Here is a 26886-nt window from a genome sequence, read left to right as displayed (position 1 = left end):
ACATGTATACTATATCTGTTGGGGATATTGCAATGAAGGAAAATGAAACAGGGTAAGAGAGAAAGAGTTTTGGAAGAAGTGGTATACGTAGGGTGGTTTAGGAGGCCTTTCTGATCGAGCGATATTTTAAGCAAAGGCTCGAAGAAAATGAGGCAGCCAGCCATCTGGATAACTGAAGGAAAAGTGTCCCAATCATGAGGGCAGCAATTGCAAAGACCTTGAGTGCTTGGCATGTTTGAGGAAAAGGAAAGCAGTCAATATGGCCAGGAAGAGTAAGTGACGGAGGAGGGGGATGGAAAATGATGTTGGGTAGATAACAGGGGACGGGGGATTGAAACAGCTGAATCAGTCATGAAAGACCCGACAGAACATGGTTAGAGCATTGCCTTTTTTACTGAGTTAGATGGGACTCTATTGATAATCCAGATACAATTATTTAGGGCATACTATAGTGAATTATCAGAAAGAAACCATATCATGAAATATTTGAACACTCTTGGGTATGTATTTAGTATTTTAGATGTAAATGTACCAGTATGTTTAGTGACTATAAAAACTAGAAAAAAAGTCCTTCTACCATACAAATGTAGCTTTCTTTACAACAAACCAGTATTTTTCTTTTAATTATCACAAGACAGTGTTGAACAAAGGTTTTGATTTAGAATAATCAGCCTATTAAACCCACCAAATATTTCTTTCCTGAAAAAAGCACATAAAGATATGACAAAGATAAAACCTGAACAAAAAGCATGAATATTATATTTATGAAAAGAAAATTTGAGCAATATAGTGTGTCTGTATATTATCTCCTGTTGGACAAGCTCATAGAAATTTTATCCACGCAGCTGGCCGTTGTGATCTGCCTTGATTGTATAATAAGGCTTCGGCTAACCAGACAGCAAATAAGCTGAATTACTCACAATGTAGCCCCAGAGAATGGGCGAGGAGACTTGCACACAAATTGTATCATAATGTAGTAATCATACTTTTTAATTAAAAATATAAAATATTTCTCAGTATATTTCTCAGACAGTTCAAATGCTGATGGTCCAATTCAAAACCAGCTATTTGGACACTCTACTCTTAAATAATTCTTAAGTTTATTTGTTTCTCATCAACCACTGTTTTACCTACTCTATTTCAATAGTCCCTTTGCCCATCCCCTATCCTCTGCACTACAGTAGAATGTACTCAGGCAGTGACATGTAGAAGTTAAGAGAGGGGCTTCATTTAAACGGCCTGGTTTAAAATCCCAACACGCCGTCACTTAATAGATGAATGATGTTGGACACATTCCTTAACTCCTTTATTTGTAAAATGTGAATAATAGTAGTATTTCATTCACAGTTTGTTTTTGAAGATTAACTATGATAATACATATAACAAGCATTCAACTGATAACTTGAGGATGATCATGATTGCCAAAACAATTTTTAAAATATAAATTCAGTCCAGCCCTCTTTTGCTTAAAAAAAAAAATCCTTCAACGGCTTTCCATCACCAAGAGACAAATAACAAATCCCATGGCAGGTAGAGTCCCTCATGATTGACAGGTATCTTCCCTTTGAGCCCCTTCCCTCATTGTTCTCCCTATTAAGCACATGTCAGCCACACTGAATTACTATACTTGTACCCCATCACTCCATACATACTACATTCATACATACCATTCATTTTATTTGGAATGTCCTCTCTCCACTCTGCTTCTTCTACCTGGAAAAACTAACATTACAAATTTAACTTAAACATACTTTCTCATTGAGGAGAGTTCCCTGAATTATTGGAATCTCTCCCTCTTTCTCTAGAGGACTCTATGTTTCTCATATCCACATTCTCATTGTTTGGTAGACTGCCAGACATATACTACACTCCTGATTATTGTCTATGGAATGAATTTAGGCTTCAAACATCAGTGAAATTTTTTTCCTAAAGAGAAATTTCTGTTATGAACAGCTATTAGATCTCAGAAAAATTTTAAAGATGTGTTGAGTTTCACTAATACCTCTGCTATCTAAACTGATAGAAATGATAAAACAATAACAACACAGATATGTTTTCTAAGAATGTTGAGAAATAATTTGCATAATAGGCATGTTTAAACACTATTGCTCAAGCTGAAGTTGACTAAAAATTCTTGAACATTGCTATTGTTTTGATGAGAATCATAAAAATAAAGCATAAATTGATTAAATGACAGAATAATAGACAATTAAATGATATAGCTATTCTATTCTTTTTTAAAATATTAGTTTTAGCAGCTATTTAAACTTTAAAGAACAAGCTTGATATATTGTTCTGTAGAAAGCACCAATTTATAGTCTCCAGAGATATTATGAAACTAAAAGTAGCATAAATCTTTAAAAACAGTATTTTTTTTTCTCTATAAAGAGTAGTGGGATTCAGGAGTCATCAGTTTTTGGGGGTTTTTTAAAGACATTATAAAGGAATTTGAAGAAAATAAATTCCACTTTAACTGTTTTGTTGGTAAATTTTAAAGTTTCCTAAAAGGATGCATATTTTGAATAACTTCCTTAAAATTTTTAATATGCCAGCTTGATCTAGTCACATTAAAACTTTGGGCATATGATGACTGCAATTTTTAGATCCCTTAACTATGCAAAGGCTAAATAACAGGGTTCAATAGAAAAATAATGTCTAGTGTTTAAGTTATGTAATGCAAAAATATTAAGAATTTTTTGACCACACATAGGACAGGATAGTGGGATTCTAGATCCTCAAAGCATACAAAATCATCCCACTATGAATGTCACTGCATGGAAAGACAATACACAAGCTCTTTGTCTCCATGACCTGCCTGAAAATGAGTTTACCCAGCCAAGGCTGTAATTATAGAGCAATTAACTTTCCTTCTTCAGGCCACTTAAAGTTTGAGAGGTGGGCTACTGATGTGGGAGCTAGCTCGTGGCGCTGGCAGCTCCCTTTGCCCTCCTTAAATCTCGGGAAAAGTGAAGCGAGTGGTGTCCTGGCAGAGTGAACCTCAATCCCAACCTCATCCCTCAAACTTCCTCTGCACTTGCAATGCACATTGCTTTGTGTAAACTAAGGCAATGGGGAACCGGGATTCACTAAAATAGGAATTGCACCTTCTAGTCAATGAGAATGAGCATATCCTATTCAATATATTGAGAAATATCAGAGCTGTATGAAGACGCTTGTTGTTTAAGCAGACAAACAGGAAACTATGGTACTAAGTGTTCTTACAAGTTCTGGTTAATGCCTGTTCCCCATCTGAGATATGCCAATTATGTTGTGCCTGTGTTGACACTTCTGTTCTCTATGTGGTTTATATATGGGTCTTAAATTGAGTTAATTGTAGCCTGGTTAGTGATATTAGCCATACATATGTACATACACACATTATAATGGTTGGGAAAAAAAAGAACATCTTTGATGTTTGTAAATGATAATATTGACCATAAAGAGGCTGTCTTTATTGAATGGGAAGCCAACCACAACAACCATCTTCGCATAAACATCTGCCTAAGTACACAGTTTACAGAACAAAATCTATTCATAGTCCACACATAAACAAGATTTCTTCCTAAACAATTTTGTCAATATTTCTTGGTACTCACATCTGTAACCAAAGAAATTCTCTATATGCTCAAACTGTCTTGTGAGTGTTCCCTTCACTTTCCTCATCTGAGGGAAACCTGTCTCTCCCCTGAAATTCTTTCCCTGGCAGCTCTCTCAAATGGAGCATTTTTTCCTCCCACAGTCATCTCGTCTTTAGATCTGGTGATGAGGAGAAGTTATTACTGATAATTACCATTTCCAAATGCTTACCTTCCTTACTCCCTAAAAAAGCCTCATTTTTGAAGCTCTTTCTATCCTAAGATTTGCCTCTGTGCATTTCCCTGGGCTATTCCTGTCATTTGTTAAAAGTTTCTTTTAGCAGAGTACTGTCACTCTATCCTATGTGATTGTCATCGTTCTTAGCAATTTCAGTATCTATGTGGACTGTTCTTCCAACATCTTGGCCTCTCAGTTCCTTGACTTCTCTACTCCAATGATCTTGCCCTCTATCCCACATTAGCTACCCACTCTCAGGCTAATATCCTAAATATTGATGTTTCCAATAACTGTACCCCTTCTATTATCTCAGGTGTAATCATCCTACTTTTTGACTAATTGTAATGCTTCCTATTTTCTAGCTCACTGTCTCTAGTACTCAAATTCCAATAATTCTTTGGCTATACTGGAATTTTCTACTTTGTCTTTGACCCTAATTCCATTCAAAATTTTTCTTTCCTGCTTTCAGCTTATATTCCTTCAACTCTGCTTATAACTTCCTATTATATATCCTCAGTCACTTGCTGCTTTGCTCTTAGACATACTCTCCTCACCAAACTCCAAACTTAGTTAGATCCAACTCTTTGCCTACTCCATGTATAACAATGCCCTAAACATTACTTGAGAAAAATACTCAACCATGCTGATCTTAATTTATATTCATTTCTTTTATTTATAGTATTTTTATTCCATCTTATTTCTTACTCTCCAATTTTGACATTCTATAATTATTTTTCTTGCTGTTGATGTTTTTTCATAAAGCCTATGACGACATAAATGAGTTCTCATGTTAACCAATATGTTTATATTAATAAAATCATACAGCACATATTCTTTTTTGTCTGGTTTCCCCTACTTGGCATAATTATTTTAGATTCACTCATACTGTACCATGTATCAATTGTTTATTCATTTTGTTGGTGAGTAGTATTTTATTGTAACATAATTTGCTCCTCCATTCACCTGTTGATGGATATTTGGATTGTTTCCAATTTTTAAATATTTTAAATAAAGCTACTATGCACTTTTATCTACAAGTTTTTTGGGGGGCTCAGGCGATCCTTCTGCCTTGGCCTCCCAGAGTTCTGGGATTACAGGTGTGAGCCATGGCACCCAGCCAGATCACATCTTTTTATCACTAAGTAACTTGAAACCCATGAGTGGTAATTACTCAGTAAGATATGGATATACTGCAGTTTGTTTATCTATTCACATATTGCAGGATATCTTGCTTCCTTCCAAGATTTGGCAATTATGAATAAAACTTCTGTAAATATTTATGTGCATATTTTTGTATGAATATGTTTTCAACTTATTTGGCTAAATACCTAAAAATGTGATCGCTGGATCTTACAGTAAGACTATATTTAGTTTTGTAAGAAACCGACAAGCTGTCTTCCAAAGTGGCTGTACCATTTTGTATTCCCACCAGCAATGAATGACAGTTTCTCTTGCGCCACATCTTCATCAGCATTTGATGTTAGCAGTGTTTGGATTTTCACCATTATAATATGCATGTAGTGGTGTTGCATCGTTGTTTTACTTTGCAATTCCTTAATGACATAATATTCATCATATCTTAATAGCTTCTTTGCCATCGGTATATCTTCTTTGGCGAGGTGTCTATTCAGATTTTTTTTGCCAATTTTTCAACTTATATAGTTTTTTAAAATTATTATTGAATTTTAGTAGTTATGTGTATGTTTTGAATACAAATCCTAATTTTTTATTGAGTTGATGCTTTATCTGTAGGGATACTGTGAGGTCTGGGAGAACATGTATCATCATTGACTAGAATTGGGCTTGCTTCTCTTATATTCCATGGAGGCAGAACAGATCCCTGATAACTTCAGTTTCTTAACTAGATGTCATCTAGACATCTCTGTTGTAGTAAATTCAAATTCTATAGCTGAATGAGAGAAGATTGTAACTGCAAGTTCTTGGGAGGAATCTATTTTCCCATCCTTAGCTGGGGCTGAAACTGACAAAGGCCCCCAATGTATTAGACAGGGCCCACCGGAGAGACAGAACCAACAACAACAGCAAGAACACCACCAAATACATGTATACATATATATACACATATTTTTTTCCTTTTTTTTTTTTTTTGAGACAAAATCTTGCTCTATCACCCAGGCCAGGCAGTGATATGATCTCGGCTCACTGCAACCTCCGCCTCCTAGGTTCAAGCAATTATCCTGCCTCAGTCGCTCAAGTAGCTGGGATTACAGGCACCCACCACCATGCCCAGCTAAATTTTGTATTTTTAGTAGAGATGGGGTTTCACTATGGTTTCCAGACCAGTTCCAGGCTGGTCTGGAACTCCTGACCTCAGGTGATCCACCTGCCTTGGCCTCCCAAAGTGCTGGGATTACAGGCATGAGCCACCGTGCCTGGCCTAAGTCTGATTTCTCTTATACTTTCACAGTCCTTACATAGTGTAGGCATTCAATAAAGGTTGTTTGAATTTTAAAAAGTCTAATATTGAATGACGAAATAAACGAATGATGAGGCTGACCCTTAATATAGCTAAGCCAAATAGATCTTTATAATAAAGTTTACTTTTAAGTTAAAAGCTTGCATTTTCACTAGTAATTGAAAATACAGCCTTCAAATACAGCTGGGCATTTCTATTTGGGGAATAGCTTGAGAAGCTCAGGAACAATGTTATATATTAATTCTCTGGGAATGCTTGGTATACAACCACCATACAGGTGTTTCCTGTTGAGACTCCAAGTTCCCATGCAAGAACTTAGAGGACAGCTGAGAACAAAACTTAGCCTGCTTAATTATATCTGTCCAGTGTGCTGCATAAAAAAGTCATTGACCAAAAATAACATGTTTAAGTAATGTTCAAGTTGAGATACAGACCAGCAGCATTCAGGAAATTCAAAATTAAATCTGATCTCCACCCTTCACTTGCCTCATTGTGCCCAGGCAGCACCAAGGTCAGAAATTAATTGGAGAAACTGGAAAACACACAGCCTGCAATATTTCAGCACAGTAAGGTCAAGGGGAAAATTTAGTTAAAACCTTATTACAGTAGTTTACAGAAACATATTACTGTGAATGTGAAATTAGAGTCTTGGCTTGATGGATGTGTCACCTACCAGGGTAATTTGTTGGGAATAATTTGAAAATGTAAGTGAACATAATTAAGCTTCTGTTTTATGGTAGTCTGGTCATTTGTCTCCAGGTGCACTTGTCTCTGTAGATTTGACACTGCAGATGCCTAGAATATAATGAGACATGTTTCATTCACTCAGTTTTAAGTTAGTATTTGGGCATCTGTGGATTAAAAGAGGACCTTAGAGTTGACCATAAAGTTGCAGTTAATATTTTCACGCATAATTTTTTTCTGTAGAATCCTAAGTATAAGATAAAATCTCAAGGGTAATATTACCTTGAAAACCAGTGGAATACTACAATACTTCACTGTATTCACAATACAGTGAAGCCCTTAGTCAGTCTTCCCTAAAATGAAGGAAGCCACACCCACCTGGAATTATAAATGACTACCTGATTATTCAGTATGTGGAGAAAAGTATTCTCTGAATTTTAGACCATCCTATACGTATATTAATACTTTTCTTTTAGAAGTCTTTGTAATTCTGGCCAAATTTATCAATGTCTTCCTATTTATTTGAGACACTGCTGCTTAGTGTTAATTGCACTAATTTTTTTAAATACAGAAAACAACATATCTCATCTTTAAGAAGCTTAAGGAAAAGAGTAAAAGGGAAACAGCTGTAGAAAATCAGAGAGTATCAGAATTTGATTTCTTTCATACAATGCTTAATCATCTATGATATACTAATTGAAGATTGTTATTTGATTTATACTAGAGACTCCAATTATGCCTACAAAGGTTGAAAGTGAAGATAAATATATGGTTAACTCAGAATAGCTGTTTCCTAAATCATCGTTATTTTTCTTTTCATTATAAAATTTAAACTAGAATAAATTATTTTGAGTTCAAATCACCTTTGTTTTTAATTATTCAAAATAAACATTTTCCCAAAAATAGATTTATATAACTTTTTTAAGGCATATTAATTGATATTCATATTTGTAATGTGTCTTTCAAAGTGAGATTGAACATTTCTAGTACCTTGTGGTCCAATTAACAACTCTTCATGGATGTTGCAACTGCCTATATTACTTGGTATGGAAAAGATAAAATTAACCAGAAAAAAGTATCATAAATTAAATATTCCTTTAAAAGTCAGATTAAGTAAGAAAATATATTTCATTGCTCTACAATTTTTTTAAAATACAGATAAATCTAAACTTGTTTCAGAATTAGATCTGTTGTTTAATTTCTATATCACATGTATGAGTTTGACTTCCAGGGTTGCTGTGTTTATTCTTTTCTCAAGAGATCTGGGAGAAGGGCTCATTATGAGGTTGTGCCATGTTGCTAGGCAGACGGGATCAGCATTCAGATATTCTAGCTGTTCTAGCGACTTTTCAGTTCTCTGACTTTCTCATTAAATTTTTGTCTACTCTCTTCTATACTTCTAAATAGCAGACACACACATAATGATAAATGTGTTATGGAAATGACTAGTTCCCTCACTACCAGGGAGTTACATAAGAACAATTCTGTATTCACCATTTTCAGGCACAAAAGAAGAATAAAAGCCTACCCCAATGTGACCTGCTGCACAAAATACCTTTTGTTATCAACTTAAGTGCTCTTCTGAATCCTCAAACCACCCATTGACAGATTTTCTTTTTCCCACATACATAATTTATAAGTCATCTAATTAATTTTTCATAAGTTAAACAACTGTTAATATTAGTTCCTGGACTTCACGAATGGCAAAAATTAATTTTTTCCCTAAATGCATTTGCAGCATCTTCTACGCTTTCTCCAATGCTATACAGAGCGTTGAATATTTGGAACTTTAAGTTGAGGAGTGGTTTTAGAATTCAGTCTCTGGGCAGACAAAAGCTTCCACACTGTGAGCAAGTCTTAGCGGAAGATTGCTTAAGGGAAAATCCTATACCACATGATATATCACTGACCTTTCTCCTCTGTCCTTGTTACACAGAGAACTGAACCCCTTCTCTGTCTCCATTTATGGAGTATTTGACAATGACTGATAGTTTTGTGTTTTTCATAGCTGCCATTGCATTAAAATGCAGTTGCTGTTACATGGAGTCTCAGAGGGCCACAGAGTAAATCTGAAGGGAGCAGGGAAAAAATAGCACAAAACCTTCATGTGTCAGAATACATCAAAACCCACCATCTCAAATTATGAGTAACTCCTAAGTTTCTGGTACATAGCAGGAATGAGGAACAAGCATCGACTGCAGAAAATAGAACTATTTGAAATACAAACTTGGGATGGTCTCCTGGCTCCTGGGTTGAAGGGGAGAGATCAGATGTTAGACCACATTGACAGGCTTTGATGGCTTTTTGCTTCTCATTTGGGTCTGAGATAGGACTAAAATCCTCAATTTGAGATCACGCGAGGGGCTAGTAACCTGACCTCAAAAGTTAAGTAGAAACCCACTCAAAAAGTGATTAGAAAGTAAAAGAAGCCCTCAGCTCCTGCCTCTCCTCTCTAAAGTCACTAAATCCAATGGACACCCTTATGTGTCTCTTGAATCTGCTTCTTTCACACCCACGGCCACTACCCTAGTTTGGCCACCATAATCTCTTCCCTGGATTCATTCCAACACTGGTAACCTGACAGCCCATCTCTTCTTTCCCGACTCTGTTACACAAGTAAACATCCTGCAGCACAATACTGTGTCTCTATCCTGCTTAAAACCCTTTATTAGCTTTCCAGTGCTCCTAAGATGACGCTCAAAGCTCTTCAAATGACTTATAAGGCTGTGTGAACTAACATCCTGTTCACACTTTGTTCCAGCGGTGAGAAGGTCTACACAAACCTACCTCCAACAGCCTAGGATGCTGAGACACTGAAGAAAGAGGCTGACAGATACAGTTTCTTAGAAAGAAATATTTAATAGGGACATGTGAACAGAAGCCATGTCTGCATCTCAGTTGACCATGAGACAAGATGGTGGATCCTCTCACTGTTACCTCATATGCTCAGGGCTTATAAACCATAGGGAAGGAATGTGTAGGACAATTGAACTGGACCCCTCAATGAAAGGCAAGAATGCTATGTGAATCTGCCAAAGGGCGGATGTATGGTCAAGGTTGTTTTGACCTCAGGGCAGAATTTACAGTGACAGTAGATGAAGTAGAAATCTGAGAGGCATTCTCAGAATCAAGGTTAATCAGAAGTCAACATGGCAGATTTGCATCCAAGATGGAATTGCTTTAGTCTTCACGCTCTGTAGCTTGGATGTTCCACGTTGAAACATCCTAGATACTCCTTCCTTGACTCTGCACATGGCCACCTTTTCATCAGCACCTGGGCTTTAATACAAACGTAGTTTCTGACCTCTCAGTCTGGGTTACCTGCTTCTTCCATTACATGCTTCCTTATCATTGTTTTTGCTCTCTATAGTGGGCTACATCATACTGCATTATAATTGCTACTTTAGTTGTTACTTGCCTGTTTTACCCACTACACCACAAAGAATTTAGTTTTCAAACCATGTGAAAGCAATACCTCCCCTTCCAGACAAGGCTATAATGAATCAGGACATAAAACTCAAAGGCAAATTAAGTAACAGTAAAACATTGTTATTATCGGCTTTTATCCATTGACATTCTTATATAAGAAAATATATTTGAATTTATCAGACTATCCCACTTCAATTTTTCTGATTCTTAAACTTCTTTCACATTAATATGTAGTCTTATGAGTTCTCTGAAAAGTTTCTTATATCATTTCATATTTCTGAGTGGTATATGGTAAAGAAGTGGCCTTTAGTAAAGTAAACACAAACTATTTTGTTTTATATTCATTCATTAATAAAGATTAATTACAGGGCTTATTTTATAACTTTTGGACCTTTCAATACAGTTAAAGAAAATTCTTGACTTTTTCCATTTAAGCGATGCATGCTTATTGATTTTTTAAAAATTAATTAAGAAGGAAGCATTACTTGTTCACTACAAATTTTTGTTGAATTTTTTATTATGTTATTTTTGTTTGGGGGACCAAATATTTATTAAAGAAGATTGAAATTTATGTGTTATGACATCAACAACAGATAAATTATGGAAGCAGAAATTCTTTACTAGAGCTAAAATAATTATCTGGTTATGTTTTTTAATGATAAAAGAATACATACAAGCAATGGTCTACACACTGCAACTAAAGATCTGCTTCATTTTTTCAAAATCAAAAGCAAAACTGAATATGACTTTCATTACACTTTCTGTTTATAACACGGGTTTAATATACTAGTGACATCTTGATGCGTGATAAGAGGATTTTAATCAGATGTATGAAATGTCCAGATTATAAAGATTATAAGCAATTGTTCAGAATGATTACATTTTATACTTTACACACACACACACACACGCACATCTCTTAGTTTAACACAATCAAATTTACTTGACCCTTTGTTATCGTCCAATGTATGTGTTCCTGGTCAGCCTACCATCTTCCATGGGGTTATTTTGGAACTCAGGCTAGAGCCTAAGAATCCTCTGCCTATGGCTAGCAGATGAAGAAAAGAAACTAGAGAACATACACTGTCTATAAGTGAGAACAAGCTACACAGCCACACTTGACTGTAAGGGTTGTTGGGAAATGCAGTCCTGGCCTAGGTAGCTGCCTCTCAGTGAAAGGTTTGAAAGGGGATGCACAAATATTAGGTAGATAGTTGCCATCTCTACTGCAAAGAGAGAGAGAGAGAAAGAGACAGAGAGAGAGGGAGAGAGAGAGAGAGACCACGAGCATATTTTTTTTATAATGTGTAGTTAAAGGATGTGACTTTACCAGTAACAAGTTTGTGTCACTTCTTGATGATCTGATAGTGCACTGCAAAGAATTTAGTTTTCAAAAAATCCTCCAGAAAGGGATGTTGAAAGTACTTAAACTCCCCACTCAAATGTGTTACACACCAAATTCTAACATATTAGAGACACCCAGTGGGTGAACATGCACTGCCAAATCTGCTTCTTTTGGAACATTCATTCCATAAAATTTATCCAATTACTATATAGTATATATTCCTTATCAAAATGATGTCATTGATTAGAATGTTCCTAGTTCTACACTGGCTTTTTAAAAAATAATTTAAAACCACACACATTCACTGACTTAAAACAGTGCTGCAAGAACTTTACCACAACCCAGGTGCACTATGATCAATTAAATACTAATTATAACCCAGGCAGGTATATCTTCTCAGCTCACACTTGTATTTGTGCATTAGGAGGAGGACACCAATATCTCATAACTGCATGATATTGTACTTATTTTGTGTTAATTGTAGATTTGGGATTTTTTTTATAATAATGAATTTGAGCAAATATTAGATATTATTCATTATATAACATTCCAGCTTAAGTCTTCAATGATTCTGTACTGATACAGACAACAAATTTACATGCTCTATGTCAGTTAGTCATGTAGCTTCCCGGTGTGTGCTGTCTTATTACAGGGGAAGAGAAACAGTAGGAACTAGGGCTGAAGATGCTTGTTTTCACACAGAAGAAAAGATCTGGTTTAACTCTCAAGACAAGACAGTTCCACCTCTTGTCTTTACATGGATGAATAACTGAAAGCCGGGTTTTTGCATCATTATCTTTGTATACCTCCTAGCAGCCGGTCACAGTGTCTGGCATGTCATAGGCACATTAGTTTTCTAACAATGAGTTACAACTTACCACAGCGTATTGGCTCACACCACTACCCATTCATTATCTCATAGTTCTGTAGGTCAGAAGGAGGGAGAGATTTAACTGGGTTCTCTGCTTAGAGACTCACATGACCAAAATTAAGGTATCAGGCAAGCTGTCCTGTTATCTGGAAGCTCTGGAGAACAACACACTTCCAAACGCATTCAAGGTGTTCGACAAATTCAGTCCCTTGTGCTTGTAGGACTGACATCCCCATTTCCTTGCTGGCCTGTTTTCTTTGCCATGTGCCTCCCTCCATCTTCAAGCCAGCAATAGTGCATCAAATCCTCACATTTGGAATCTCTCTGACTTCCTCCTCTGCCACCAGGAGAAAACTCTCTGCTTTCAAAGAACTCATGTGATTAGGTTAGGCACACCCAGTAATCTCTTATTTTAATGTCAACAGATCAGTAACCTTACGTCTGCAAAATGCCTTTTGCCACATAGCATAACTTAATCACAGGAGTAACACCACGTGACAAGGGCCATGGGAGCCATGATAGAATTCCACTTAGCACAGTAGAGGTAGGGTTTGTAACTCCACCCACTGTAGTGCTTTCTAGTGGATATCACCTTGAGGACAAGGGAGAAATTCTTCCTGATGTCCAAGGTACAGGGGTATGCCTTATGTAGATTAGCACTACTTGTCCGAAAGCAAGCATAATGTTTCTCCTCTGTATCATACAGGGAAACTCCTACTCTTGGATTTATACTGTTGTACCTGGAGAAGCTTCCTGAGACAAGTTGACCTTTCTGTTCAATTCCTAGCATGGTTCTACTTAGGGATCAATTGGTCAAAATTCCTTATAAGTATTCAAAACTTCTTTTCTTCTCTTTCTAAACACCTCCTTCTAGGTAATCTCAACCTGACCCCCAGTTTTAAATACAAGTATATACTGTGACTATACTATATAGTTCTGATTCCTTTTCTGAATTCTATTCCACCTTCTTGAGATGGCCACCTGGATATTTATAAGGTATAAAATCCTTCACTCTTATTTTCCACATACCCTAAAGCTGCTCTCAGCCTTCTCCAAACCAGTAATTGGCAATGCCATCAACCTAACTTTTTAAGCCAAAAGCATGAGTCATTCTCAATTTCTGTCTTTCTCTTCCTCTCATCAGAATTCCATCAGCAAGTCTTATCTATGCTATCTCTAAAATATGTTTCAAAACCATATTTCTACTTCTCAATAATAGAATTACATTATCACTATTTTGCAACTGCTAATTTAGAGATCTGAGTGATGATTATCAACAATTGTTAACATCCCAAAAAGAGACACTCAGATATTGTGTACCTCCTGATGGAAGGACATTTGGCAAAGAAAAGAAAAAAAAAAATAAACCTGAAGTCAATTAAACGTTTAGCTCTAACTTGTTACAGAAGACACAGGGGATAGAGGAACACATAAAATGACACCCTTATGATGCAATTAGGTAAGTCCAAATTGACAAACACTCTTAATGAAGCCACACAAATTCTTTAATGAATAAGTTACAAGGAAAAGAAAATAACAAGAGAGACATAAATGTCACATCAACCAAATGCAATATATGAACATAAGGACCTTGACTCAAATAAATCATTAAAAAGTCATAAGACAAAGAAATTTGAACACTGACAGGATATTTGATAACACTAGGGGAGAGGGGAATAGCAGATGAAGAGAGGATAGAACAATTCATATGTTACTAGCATAAATAAAAGATAAATATTTAAGGTGAGGTGCATTCCAATTACTGTGATTTGACCTTTAGACATAATATGAATGTATCAAAATATCACATTTACCCTTAAAATATGTACATCTTATTATGTACATTTTATTATGTATCAATAAAAAATACATACATACATAAAATTAGACATATTAGCAGTAAAGTTGTACTTGATAAAAGTTGTTATGATTAAAATCTAACAGAAGGACTGAAAAAAAGGTAAGGATTATTGTCCATGTTTAGGCATAAATTAGTATTGTATTCAAAATATAAATCCTTGTCTATTAAACATTTATAATGTAATATTTATGGATGAAATGATATAACATTTTATATTTGCTGCAAAATAATCTGGAAAAGTTGGCGAGCTATATAAGAAACAAAACTGGCAACGAGTTGATAATGGTCAAATGTGGGTGATGGGTGTGTCAGAGTTTATTTTACGATTTTTTTCTAAATTTGTATGCATTTGACATTTTCTTTAATAAAAAGGTCTTTAAGACATTCACTTCTTGCCAGTTCCACTATTGCTACCTCATCAGTGCCACCATCCTCTCTTATCTGTGAGGCATATGAGAGTGCCCCCCTGGGTACTCCCTTTATCCATGGTAGCCTCCTTTAATCCATCCTCTTCATAGCAGTCAGAGTGATCATTTAAAACTCAAATCAGCCAGGTGTGGTGGCTCACGCCTGTAATCCCAGCATTTTGGGAGGCCAAGGTGGGTGGATCACCTGAGGTCAGGAGTTCGAGACCAGCCTGGCCAACATGGTGAAACCCTGTCTCTACTAAGAATACTAAAATTAGCTGGGCATGGTGGTGTGTGCTTGTAATCCCAGCTACCTAGGAGACTAAGGCAGGAGAATCGCTCGAACTCAGGAGGTGGAGGTTGCAGTGAGCCAAGATTGTACCACTGCACTCCAGCCTGGGCAACAAGAGAGAAACTCTGTCAAAAACAACAACAACAACAAACTTAAATCATATCCCATCTTCTTCACCTTGTCTCCTTTAATGACCTTCCCCAAACTTCTCATTCAACTGAAATAAAATCTAAACCCCTGACCCACAAGGTCCTTTGTAATCTGGACCCTGAACGTCTCTTCAGACTCATCCTACATGTCTCTTCCTGATACTCTGGCCACCCGGAGATTCTTTCTGTCTCTCAAACATGCAAGCTATTCCCTTCTCAGGGCCTTTGTCCCAGCAATTCCCTCTAGCTGAAAGACTCTTCCCTGAGCCCTCTGAAGGGCCTGCTTCTTCCTGTTCTGGTTTCAGGGAGGCCTTTCCTGGTACTGCTAAGAAAAATGAGCCATTCTGTCATTGTCCATCACACGAGTCTGTTTCTTTGCTATTCTTTTATCACTGATATTTAGGTAGCCAGTTTGTTCATCTATTTTTACCCACTAAAATATAAGTCTTATTTGCACAAAAAAGAGGGCCTTTTTCTATGATGTCCCCTGTACCTAGAGCTGCCACTCAACAAATATTATTTGAATAAATCAATGAATTAATTTATACAAGATCTAAGTTTCTGTTTCAGTTCTACATTTGTGTGAGTCTTGTTTTAGTTAGTATGTGACCAGGAAGACTATACAGAAGAGTTCAGCTCTCCTCTTGTAGGCCTGTGACTTCGGGAATTAGCTTCTCCACGCCTCTGCCTATTTCTCTGTAAAAGGAGACTTCTACTAGATTATGAACGTTACATCAAATTTTATTCTTCATCTACCTATATTCCAAGTACCCCTTTCTATTGTCAATAGTACTTAACACATTTTAAATTACATGTGTATTTATATTTATTTAAGTTATATACATTATATAATTAATATCTACCTCATCCTAGCTGTGAGAGCAAGGACCATATTTGTTTTCACTTGCTGTTGTATCCTAGTAAGTATCACAGTAATTGGCACATTCTAAGCTCAGTACTCATATATAGAATAAGGGAATAAGTGAGTAAGTGTTTACCTATACTATGCCCACTATATAACAATTCCTCAATAAAGGGTACTTTTGTTATAATGGAAATGGTGGCAGTTCTCTCAGCATTAACCCAAAGGATCAGGTGAATTAGGCCATACAACCAGATCTTTGAAATGGTCATGAATCTCAAATGCCCTTGTTGCAGGCAAAGAATTGGATGATAGTTTCCCCACACACCCACTGTAATCTCTGGTGCCAACACTCTTGGTTTGACAGCTGAATTCTCACTTCCTTCGTCTCTGAGCCTGCCATGATCATCTAAGTCAGCTGGCCTGTGTGGCTCACTGCTTTCACTTCCTGTTTGCTTACTCATTATTAAACCATTTCCTGACTTCTATGTTTTACCTCAGCCTGGGAACCTAAAAATGACTTTTCTTTGATTATTACCTGGCTTTCTAGGGCTTAAAATCCTGCCCTAAACTCTAAGTGCACTACAGCTTTCTGACAAGAATAAAATAATGAAATAGAGTAGTAGAAATGAATACAATCCTCTTCTTTTATAGAATAAAATAGTAAGGAATGCTTCCTGGTACCTAACATATTTGGTTAGATTACAATATCACATTGCTATATTTCATAAAAGCATTTTATTTATACTGCCTATTAAGTGCATTGGCATCAAAATGTATTTTTTATTGTACCTAACTGGATTTGTGTTTAAACTTTTTTTGCCCCCATCCACCTTAGATTGGCCCTTACTAAATATATATTTTTTAATGAACCAATTTTCTCAAGCCCATTTTGTATTTTGTTTCTGATTTCTAGAATATCGGCACTGTCACTTAGCATAATATTTTCTTTCAATTATAATTTCTATTACTTTCATTCATTGAAATGACTATGAGTTTGACCAGTATGTCTGTCTAAATTTGGAGAAGATCAATTATGTTAAATATATCAAATATTTGAAAATGGGATTAAAGAATCTTTCAATAACAGTAAAATGTTCTCTCTCTTGAAATAGATCTGAATTTGCCTACTATCAGAGACTTAAATGTAGAATAGACAAAACATAAGAAAAATTATTTAAGGAATATTTATTTATTACCTACAAGGACTAGGTTAACTGATACAGGATATGCTTTTTTAGTTTTACTTTGTGATTTTATGATTCTTATTTATAGTGTCTCTAGGACTTTCTATCTGGATACAATTCATTTAATTGCATCCAAGTTATTATCCTATTTAACACACAGGAGTTTTCATACTAATGTAGCATACTGATTTAACATTCCTTTTAAATACCATTTCATAATCTTAAGTTTATTTCTAGAAAGTTGATAAAATATCTTAAAGCTGGGTTATGTACATGTCCCACTCAAAATTTATATAGAAGGCACAAGAAATAGCTTCATTCAATGCAGAACAATTTTGACATCTTTGATAAGAAAGCAAGAAGCCAAACTGCATGCTGGGATCATCTATCTTGAAAACAGTCCATGTTTTCACCCAGAGTCATCTGCAAAGACGCACAGACAGCTGCAGACCCGTCCTGCCCAGAGACGAGCCTTCCACAGAATCCTGATGAGGCTGCTGCCTGTAGTCCGTGGGGTAATGGCTGACCTCTGACCCTGCCTGACAGCCAGCACTTTTGTCATCTTTCTGTGCAACAAGTCAAATTAGGCTATAATTGCTGCACAGACAATGGGCTGTAATTACACATTCACGTCCCAGAGTCTGGTAGGAGGGAGATGATTGCGGCTGGAAGTGGACAAGGAGAAGTCAAAAAGTCAAAAGACAAACCACTTTTTGATACTTTTCTCCAAAGTGTGGCTATACTGTGGACTCCTCAAAGAGAAGAAAGAATCAAACGACACCGGAGAGCAACCACTCTCATTCAAAATACCATAAAGACATTACTTTCATGGACTTTAGTAGGTGTGATACACCAAAGGTTATGTGACTAATAAATAAAAGCAAGGACAACTATGGTTCCCACAACTATGGTTCTCTGCAGTTCTCTGCAGATGCTGTTTACTGTTACTAATCTATTTTATTTGAAAAAAAAATTAAGAATGGAGCTATATAGGACTTAGGAAAGACAGGACGTGCAGTCATATTTCTCAATGTGTTTTACCATATCAACTACTTTGTTTTTGCTATTCAATTTTTTAATTCTGGGAGTTATTCATTAGGGTGAGCCAAAGTTATTTTTAAAAAAATTTAAGCCCAATTTTTAAATATGCAAAACATTTACAGTAGCAAATTAAGTAGACTGAACAGCTTAAAAACACCCATAAAAGCAGATCTGCCTTTGCTGCCTTTGAGACCATCTGCAAAATCATTGGCACCTTTCACCCTCCCTATCCAAAGTTGTGGATCTACCAAGTAAGTTATAGTTTTCTCAGGAATGAGATAACTTGTATTTGTTTCTGACATTTCTTTTCTGACATTTGCTTTTCCAGCATCTTCTTGAATGCCTTTAGAGCTAAACACTTGCCTCCTAATGAGGCAGCCCATGACATCTTGAAAGAGCGCTGTCTGCTAAAAATATCTTCCTCATGTTAAAAAAATATGCTCTGGCTTAGTTATCATTCATTCACCCTAACCTTATATCTTGTATACCAGTCCTTGGTCACATTCCACTTGGAAAATCATTTAATATTTAAAGATAGCTATAATGCTACCCCACCCTCACCCCAGCAAACATTCTTTGTTTGTTTTCTCTATGACATGACTTCAACTCTTAGCAATCTAATATGAATATATATCCATATGCTTTAAGGCACCTAGAACTTAAAACAATATTCCAGAGGTGATCTGATCAATGCAGAGTCTGGCACTGTTTGCATCATTATTCTATTGTTCTGTTAATAAGCCTGTGATTACAGAGATTCTCTGAGCACCCACGCCAAAGTGTTGTCTCTCTTGAAGCTTACCATAAGCCAAAGCCTCACAGTGTTTGATCTATATGCTAAACCAAATGTATATCTTCTCTCACCTGTTTTTACTTTGCTTTGTTGGACCTAAGGGCCAGTTCTTACATTTATCTTCATTAAATTTCATATTGTTCACATCAACCTAATAATACCAACTTTCATTATCATCCTAGGTCCTGATTCTACCATTCAAAGTACCAATCAAATGTTATTAGTAGAATAAATTAAGCAAAACTGTCAGTAATACAAATGATCTATACTTTTGTACCAGTAACTTAAATAAAAATTATAGGATTATACAGTAAGTCATTGGGACTGCCTTCCATATTTCATTCAAGGAAGCAGTTAACTGAAGTAATCAGAGCCAAAGTCAACACTAGACATCTTCTGCTAACATGATATTAATCCAGTGTTGGGGCATATGGCCTTGTAGTCAAACATTTTTTTTTTCACATTTCGAGAAGTAAAGTTCAATACTATCTTCCCACCCTGACCTTGTCTACCTCCCACCCCTTCCTCGTGGCCACTGTTTCCTCCCCAAATTGCAGAAAAATCAGGAAAACATTATAGCATGATTGAATAAAGATGGAGATCAAAGTAAAGCCAGATGAATTGTCATGACCATGATTTATTCAACCAGGAAAAATGGCAGTGGGGGCAGTAATGTTGCAGAACCTTCAATTCTGGTTGTTACTGACTGAATACTCTATGGAAGATAATGACCTCTCACTCTAGGAAAAAGAAAAACCAGCCGGGCACAGTGGCTCACGCCTGTAATCCCTGTACTTTGGGAGGCCAAGGCAGGTGGATCACGAGGTCAGGAGTTCAAGAGCAGCATAGCCAAGATGGTAAAATCCCGTCTCTACTAAAAGTACAAAAATTAGCCAGGCGTGGTGGCTGGTGCCTATAATCCCAGCTATTTGGGAGGCTGAGGCAGGAAAATCACTTGAATCCGGGAGGCAGAGGTTTCAGTGACCCGAGATCATGCCACTGCACTCTAGCCTGGGTGACAGAGCAAGACTCCGTCTCAAAAAAAAAAAAAAATTACCAACCATAAAATGTCCAGGACAAGATGGATTCACAGCTGAATTCTATCAGACATTCAAAGAATGATTGGTAACAATCCTATTGACACTATTCCACAAGATAGAGAAAGAGGGTATCCTCCCTAAATCATTATATGAAGCCAGTATAACCTTAATACCAAAACCAGGAAAGGACATAACAAAAAAAACAAAAAGAAAACTACAGACCAATATCCCTGGTGAATATAGAAGCAAAAATCCTTGACAAAATACTAGCTAACCGAATCCAACAGCATATCAAAAAGATAATCCACCATGATCAAGTGAGTTTCATACCAGGGATGCAAGGATGGTTTAACATATACAAGTCAATAAATGTGATACACCACATAAAAAGAATTAAAAACAAAAATCACCTGATCATCTCAACAGATGCAGAAAAAAATCTAGCATCCTTTTATGATTAAAATCCTCAGCAAAAGTGATAAACAAGGGACAAACCTCAGTGTAATAAAAGTCATCTATGACAAATCCACAGCCAGCATAACACTGAATAGGGAAAAGGTAAAAGCATTCCCTTTCAGAATTGGAACAATACAAGGATGCTCACTCTCACCACATCTATTCAACATAGTACTGGAAGTCCTTGTCAGAGCCATCAGGCAAAAGAAAGAAATAAAGGGCATCCAAATCAGTAAAGAGGATGTCAAATTCACTGTTTGCATATGATATGTTTGTATATCTAGAAAACCCTAAAGACTCCTCCAGAAAGCTCCTAGAACTGATAAATGAATTCAACAAAATTTCAGGATGCAAGATTAATGTATACAAATCAGTAGCTCTGCTATACACCAACACAAACCAAGCTGAGAATCAAATCAATAATTCAACTCTTTCTACAATAGCTGCAAAAAAATAAAATAAAATACTTAGGAATATACCTAACCAAGGAGGTGAAAGACCTCTACAAGGAACACTACAAAACACTGCTGAAAGAAATCATAGATGACACAAACAAATAGAAAAACATTCCATGCGCATGGATGGGTAGACTCAATATTGTGAAAATGACCATACTGCCAAAAAGGAATCTACAAATTCAATGCAATTCACATCAAAATACCATCAGCATTCTTCACAGAACTAGAAAAAACAATCCTAAAATGTATGTGGGACCAAGAAAGAGCCTGCATAGCCAAAGTAAGACTAAGTAAAAAGAACAAATCTGGAGGCATCACATTAACTGGCTTCAAAATATACTATAAGACCATCATCATCAAAACAGCATGGTACTGATATAAAAACTGGCGCATAGACCAACAGAATATAATAGCAAACCCAGAAGTAAAGCCAAATATGTACAGTGAACTGATCTTCAACAAAGCAAACAAAAACATAAAAGTGGGGAAAGGATACCCTATTCAACAAATGATGCTGGGATAATTGGCAAGCCACAAACTGAATCCTTATCTCTCTCTTTATACAAAAATCAACCAAGATGGATCAAGGACTTAAATCTAAGACATGAAACTATAAAAATTCTAGAAGATAACATTGGAAAAACCCTTCTAGACATTGGCTTAGGCAAAGACTTCATGACCAAGAACCCAAAAGCAAATGCAACAAAAACAAAGATAAACAGGTTTAATTAATAACTTAATTAAACTAAAGAGCTTCTGAACAAAAAAAGGAAAAGTTAGCCAGCAGAGTAAAAGACGACCCACAGAGTGGGAGAAAGTCTTCACCATTTACGCATCTGACAAAGGACTAATATCTACAAGGAAGTCAAGCAAATTAACAAGAAAAAAACAATCCCATCAGAAAGTGGGCTAAGGACATGAATAGACAATTCTCAAAAGAAGATATACAAATAGCCAACAAACATATGAAAAAATGCTCAGCATCACTAATGATCAGGGAAATGCAAATCAAAACCACAATGTGATACCACCACCTTACTCCTGCAAGAATGGCCATAATCAAAAAATCAAAAAATAATAGATGTTGGTGTGGAAGGGATGAAAAGAGAACACTTCTACACTGCTGGTGGGAATGTAAACTAGAACTGGTACAACCACTATGCAAAACAGTGTGGAGGTTCCTTAAAGATCTAAAAATAGAACTGCCATTTGATTCAGCAATCTCACTGCTGGGTTTCTACCCATAGGAAAAGAAGTCATTATACGAAAAAGATACTTGCACACACATGTTTATAGCAGCAAAATTTGAAATTGCAAAAATATGAAACCAGCCCAAATGCCCATCAATCAATGAGTGGATAAAAAAATCGTGATATATATATATATATATATATATATATATATATATATATATATATACACACACACACACACACAATGGAATACTACTCAGCTGAATTAATGGCATTTGCAGCAACCTGGATGGAACTGGAGACTCTTATTCTAAGTGAAGTAACTCAGGAATAGAAAACTAAACATCACATGTTCTCACTCATAAGTGGGAGCTAAGCTATGAGGAAGTAAAGGCATAAGAATGATGCAATGGACTCAGGGGAATGCAAAGGACTTTGGGGACTCAGGGGAAAAGTGGGAGGGAGGTGAGGGATAAAAGACTACAAATCGGGTTCAGTGTATACTGCTTGGGTGACGGGTGCACCAAAATCTCGCAAATCATCACTAAAGAACTTACTCGTGTAACCAAATAACACCTGTTCCCAAAAACCTACGGAAATTTTTTTAAAAATTAAGGCCTTAAAGTCAGTACAGTCTGACTTTTCTTTACACATTTTTTCAGTGTAAAATATGTGTCTAATATCAAAATATGGAAATAACATGAAAAAATGGGAAAAAGAAAAATGCGTTATCTAACATCACTACTTGTTAATAACTATGGTTAATGTTTTTATGATATCTTTTCAATCTTTTTTCCTACCTAGTCTTTAGAAGAAGAAAAAAACTAACTTGGGGATCTTATATAAAGCGTTCCATATCCTGCTTTCAATTGTTACACTTCTTTCATTTACCATAATGTCATGTGTTTTTCATGATATTTGTAAGCATTATTTTTAATGGCTATGTTATTCTTTAAGTGCAAAGACAAGAAATCCCTTTACTGGTTGATATGGTTTGGCTCTGTGTACCCACCCAAATCTTATCTTGAACTGCACTCTCATAATTTCACATGTTGTGGGAGGGACCCTATGGGAGATAATTGAATCATGGGGGTGGTTCCCCCATATTGTTTTCATGGCAGTGAATAAGTCTCAGGAGGTCTTATGGTTTTATCAGGAATTTCTGCTTTTGCATCTACCTTCTTCTCTCTTTGCCTGCTGCCAACTATGTAAAGTGGGACTTGCTCCTTCTTGCCTTGCACCATGATAGTGAGGCTTCTTTGTAAGTCCAATTAAACCTTTTTCTTTTGTAAATTGCCCAGTCTGTCTTTATCAGCAGTGTGAAAACGGACTAATACACTGTTCCTCTATACTTTTACTTACAGTTTGTTTCCAATTGTTTGTTATAAATTATAGTATGGTGAACATATTGAGACACAATTTGTTCTCATTGTTTCCTAATGATATATTCTCAAAAGTGGAATTACTGGGCCACAGTGATATATTAAGCAGCATAGCAAGGTTAACAGACAATTTAATTAAAACTCCAGATATATGACTTCTAATTCCAGCATTTTTTTTTTCTAAATTACTTTGTAACATTGGTTAAATGGGTTCATTGCTCTGGTCTTCAGTTTCTTCAGTTTCCTCACCTACAATATAAGAAGGCTAGACTAAATTATTCGTGTTTTAGGGTGTCTACCTTTGTTATCTATGAGTGCATAACAAATTAGCCACAAAACATTGTGGCTAAACCAACAATTATTCTGTTATTTCTGATGATTCTGTGGGTTCACTGTGTCTCAGCTGTATCTTCTCCTGCTGGTCTTGCTCGTAGCTCCTTACACAATTGCAGTCAGATGGGAGCTCCATATTCAATATCCAAGATGGAATGTCCAAGATGGATGCACTCATGTACCTAGCACCTTGGCAGGGATAGCTGGGATCAGCTGGGATCCTAGGAAATCTGGGCTTCCCTTTCTCTCTCCCTATAGCCTCGGGGTGTCCCCTCTTCATATGACCTCTCTGTATAGTATTTCCATGTTGTCTCTCCATGTGGTCTCTCCTTCCGGGCAACAGAACTTCTTATGTGGAAGCTCAGGCTCTCAGAAGTTCAGATATATCATCACTTCTGCCACCTTCTCTTGAAACAGCAAGTCACAGGATCAGCCCAGCTTCAATATGAGAGGGACAATGCAAAAGCATGGATACTAGAGGCCATCTTTGGCAAATAGCTATCACATAGTATCTGACTGCAATAGGGTCCTTAGAACTCTAGGATTTTAATGATTTGAAAATGTGCAATCCATATGTGGCAAGTGCTATGATGGTCTATGTATCACATTAGGGACAGTGTAGTGAATCTCTCTTATCAAGGATGTTTATTTTACTAGAACACTCAATTTATCAGCTCTTCCGGGAAAGAAGTGAAAGTATTCACAGAAAGAATACTGGAAGCATTCTTTCACTTTTGGGAAAAAAAATAGAGAAGATTTACTCTACTTGTGTTAAAATAATTGCACTATCCTCTTTGTGCTGACAATCTCTACATTTACATGTTAGCTATCTGCTGCACAGAAGGTATACATCAACTGAACCCCCAACACCCTACCCCAAGAAGAGTACCTGGTGGAAGATCCAACAGTATCTGGGAGTAATGGAGTTTTCTCGCATGGAGTTCAGAAGATGGTAATTCTGACTGGGTTTTACTGACACTCCACATGATTGGGGAAACCAAAACAAGATTAACCAGAAATGAGCCTTCAGAGTGATGAAAAATTAATCTCTTCTGCCCACCCTCACCTAATAAAAGATTCTGTTCCTTTCAATAGATTGATTTTATTATGGAATAGCTGAGTATATACACTAAGCCCCATAGAACTGAGATTTCCAGGCTGTGATAAAACCAAATAACCATTGTTACAGACAGATAACAAAGCCAGACTCAATAACATTTTATTAATCCTCAATACCAAATTATAAATGCTTGAGAAAAATATCCTTTTTCTCTCATACTATGGGAAAATGGCAGCTTTTTATTAAGTCTATCTCTTAAAAGTTAAACATTTGCTCTTTTTGCTGCCTAGCAGTGAGAACTGAAGCTTCCAGAGTGTTTTATTTATTTATATGGCATTTGCCTTGACATTGCCCAAGTAATGATACATAGTAACAGGGACAGATGAGAGTTCTGTATCATCCCTTCCCTCAGGGCAAACCAGGCACAAATAGACCTCTAATGAAAAAATCCACACAGCAGAACAATAAGTAACAGGGAATAAAATGAGAAAAACAGTTTCTAAGCACAGCCTTTGAAAATTACAGAAGAGAAAAATCTACTCAAAGTGGAGTAAGGCCTCTTCAGCTTTCACACTATACGGTGGGTTTTAGTTTCATTACTTGATTCTTTAGCACTAACCAGTTTACCTCTAAATCTAATATCACCTTTTTTGGCTTCAAGGAATAGCAATGATTTCAATGGTGCTTTATTCATAAAATGGTACTTGCTCCTAAGTAGCAGCTGAAATAGAGGATTTTTTGTATAAATTTAGAGGGTACAAATGCCATTTTGATTCATGGGTATATTGCACAGTAATGAAGTCTGGACTTTTAGTGTAACCGTCATCCAAAGAGTGTGTGTTGTAATTTCTCATCCTTCACCCCCCTTTCTCATCCTTCACTCCCCCAACACACACACAATTCCAAGTCTCCATTGTCTATTTTTACACACTGTGTATGCATGCATACACATGACTTAGTTCCCATGCATAACTGAGAATATGTGGAATTTGACTGGTTTTGAGTTGAAATATAGAGATTTTTAAACAAAATATAAATATGATTACCCCAGATGTGCTTATTTCCTGCAAAGCAACTACCAAGTTATTCAACAAATACCCCGTGATTGCCAACTATGTGCCAGACACCATGCTAGATCCTAGGAATACATGAGAGAACAAGATATTGTTTTTGCCCTCAGGAAATGTTAGTCCAGAAGAAGCAATAGACCACTAAGCAGGCTGGAGCCCGGGAAAGTGATATCCAGCCAGTCTAGAGCTTCAGGGAAGGATACCCAGAACTAATAGCTTCTGAGATAGGAAAGATTCAGGAAAATTGGTCAAGGAAAGAGGAGTGAGGTGAGTGAGCTGTAGGTGGCTGTATGGGTACTGGCCTTCAGGGAGGAAGTTTCAGGCAAAGGAACACGAAGTATAAAGGTGCTAAGAGCCAAAGATAGCTCTGGGGGACCTCTAGACTTCTTAGATTCAGAAGCTAACACCTACCAGCGTGTACTTCAAAATATTCCATTCTATTTTATGACTGAGAACAGAAATCACACATCCTTAAGGAGCCCTAAATGTTTCACCAATGGGTACATGCCATTAGTGTTTGTATCCTTATGTAAGTAAATCATGTTTCACCAGCTTGTCTCCTCACTGAGGACCTCTTGTTTTCCACAAAGTCCACTCCCTTGACCTTGTGCCATTATTTCTGTAGATCATCAGAGGGAATTAAAACTGTCCTCATATATCACTGGTTCTCGACCAGGGATGTTTTGCTTCCCAGGGGACATTGGGTTATGTTGATGATAAAAC

At 36.5% G+C, this 26886-nt stretch overlaps 1 long non-coding RNA gene across 1 annotated transcript in view; it reads right to left on the bottom strand.

Moving 5' to 3' along the window:
* LOC104001868 (uncharacterized) overlaps window positions 1-25803 on the bottom strand; it is a 42067-nt gene extending 16264 nt beyond the window's left edge. Inside the window, exons 1-5 of the long non-coding RNA XR_673862.3 lie at window positions 25739-25803; window positions 24923-25011; window positions 8845-9003; window positions 6924-7045; window positions 1668-1722 (exon numbers count right to left, since the gene is read on the bottom strand). This is a non-coding gene — a long non-coding RNA (uncharacterized LOC104001868). The remainder of the gene's footprint in view (window positions 1-1667; window positions 1723-6923; window positions 7046-8844; window positions 9004-24922; window positions 25012-25738) is intronic.
* Between the last annotated feature and the right edge of the window lie 1083 nt (window positions 25804-26886).

The sequence above is a fragment of the Pan troglodytes genome, chromosome 14 (assembly GCF_028858775.2).
Source record: "Pan troglodytes isolate AG18354 chromosome 14, NHGRI_mPanTro3-v2.0_pri, whole genome shotgun sequence".
Classification (NCBI taxonomy): Eukaryota; Metazoa; Chordata; class Mammalia; order Primates; family Hominidae; genus Pan; species Pan troglodytes.
This window is presented reverse-complemented; position numbering and strand designations above follow the sequence as displayed.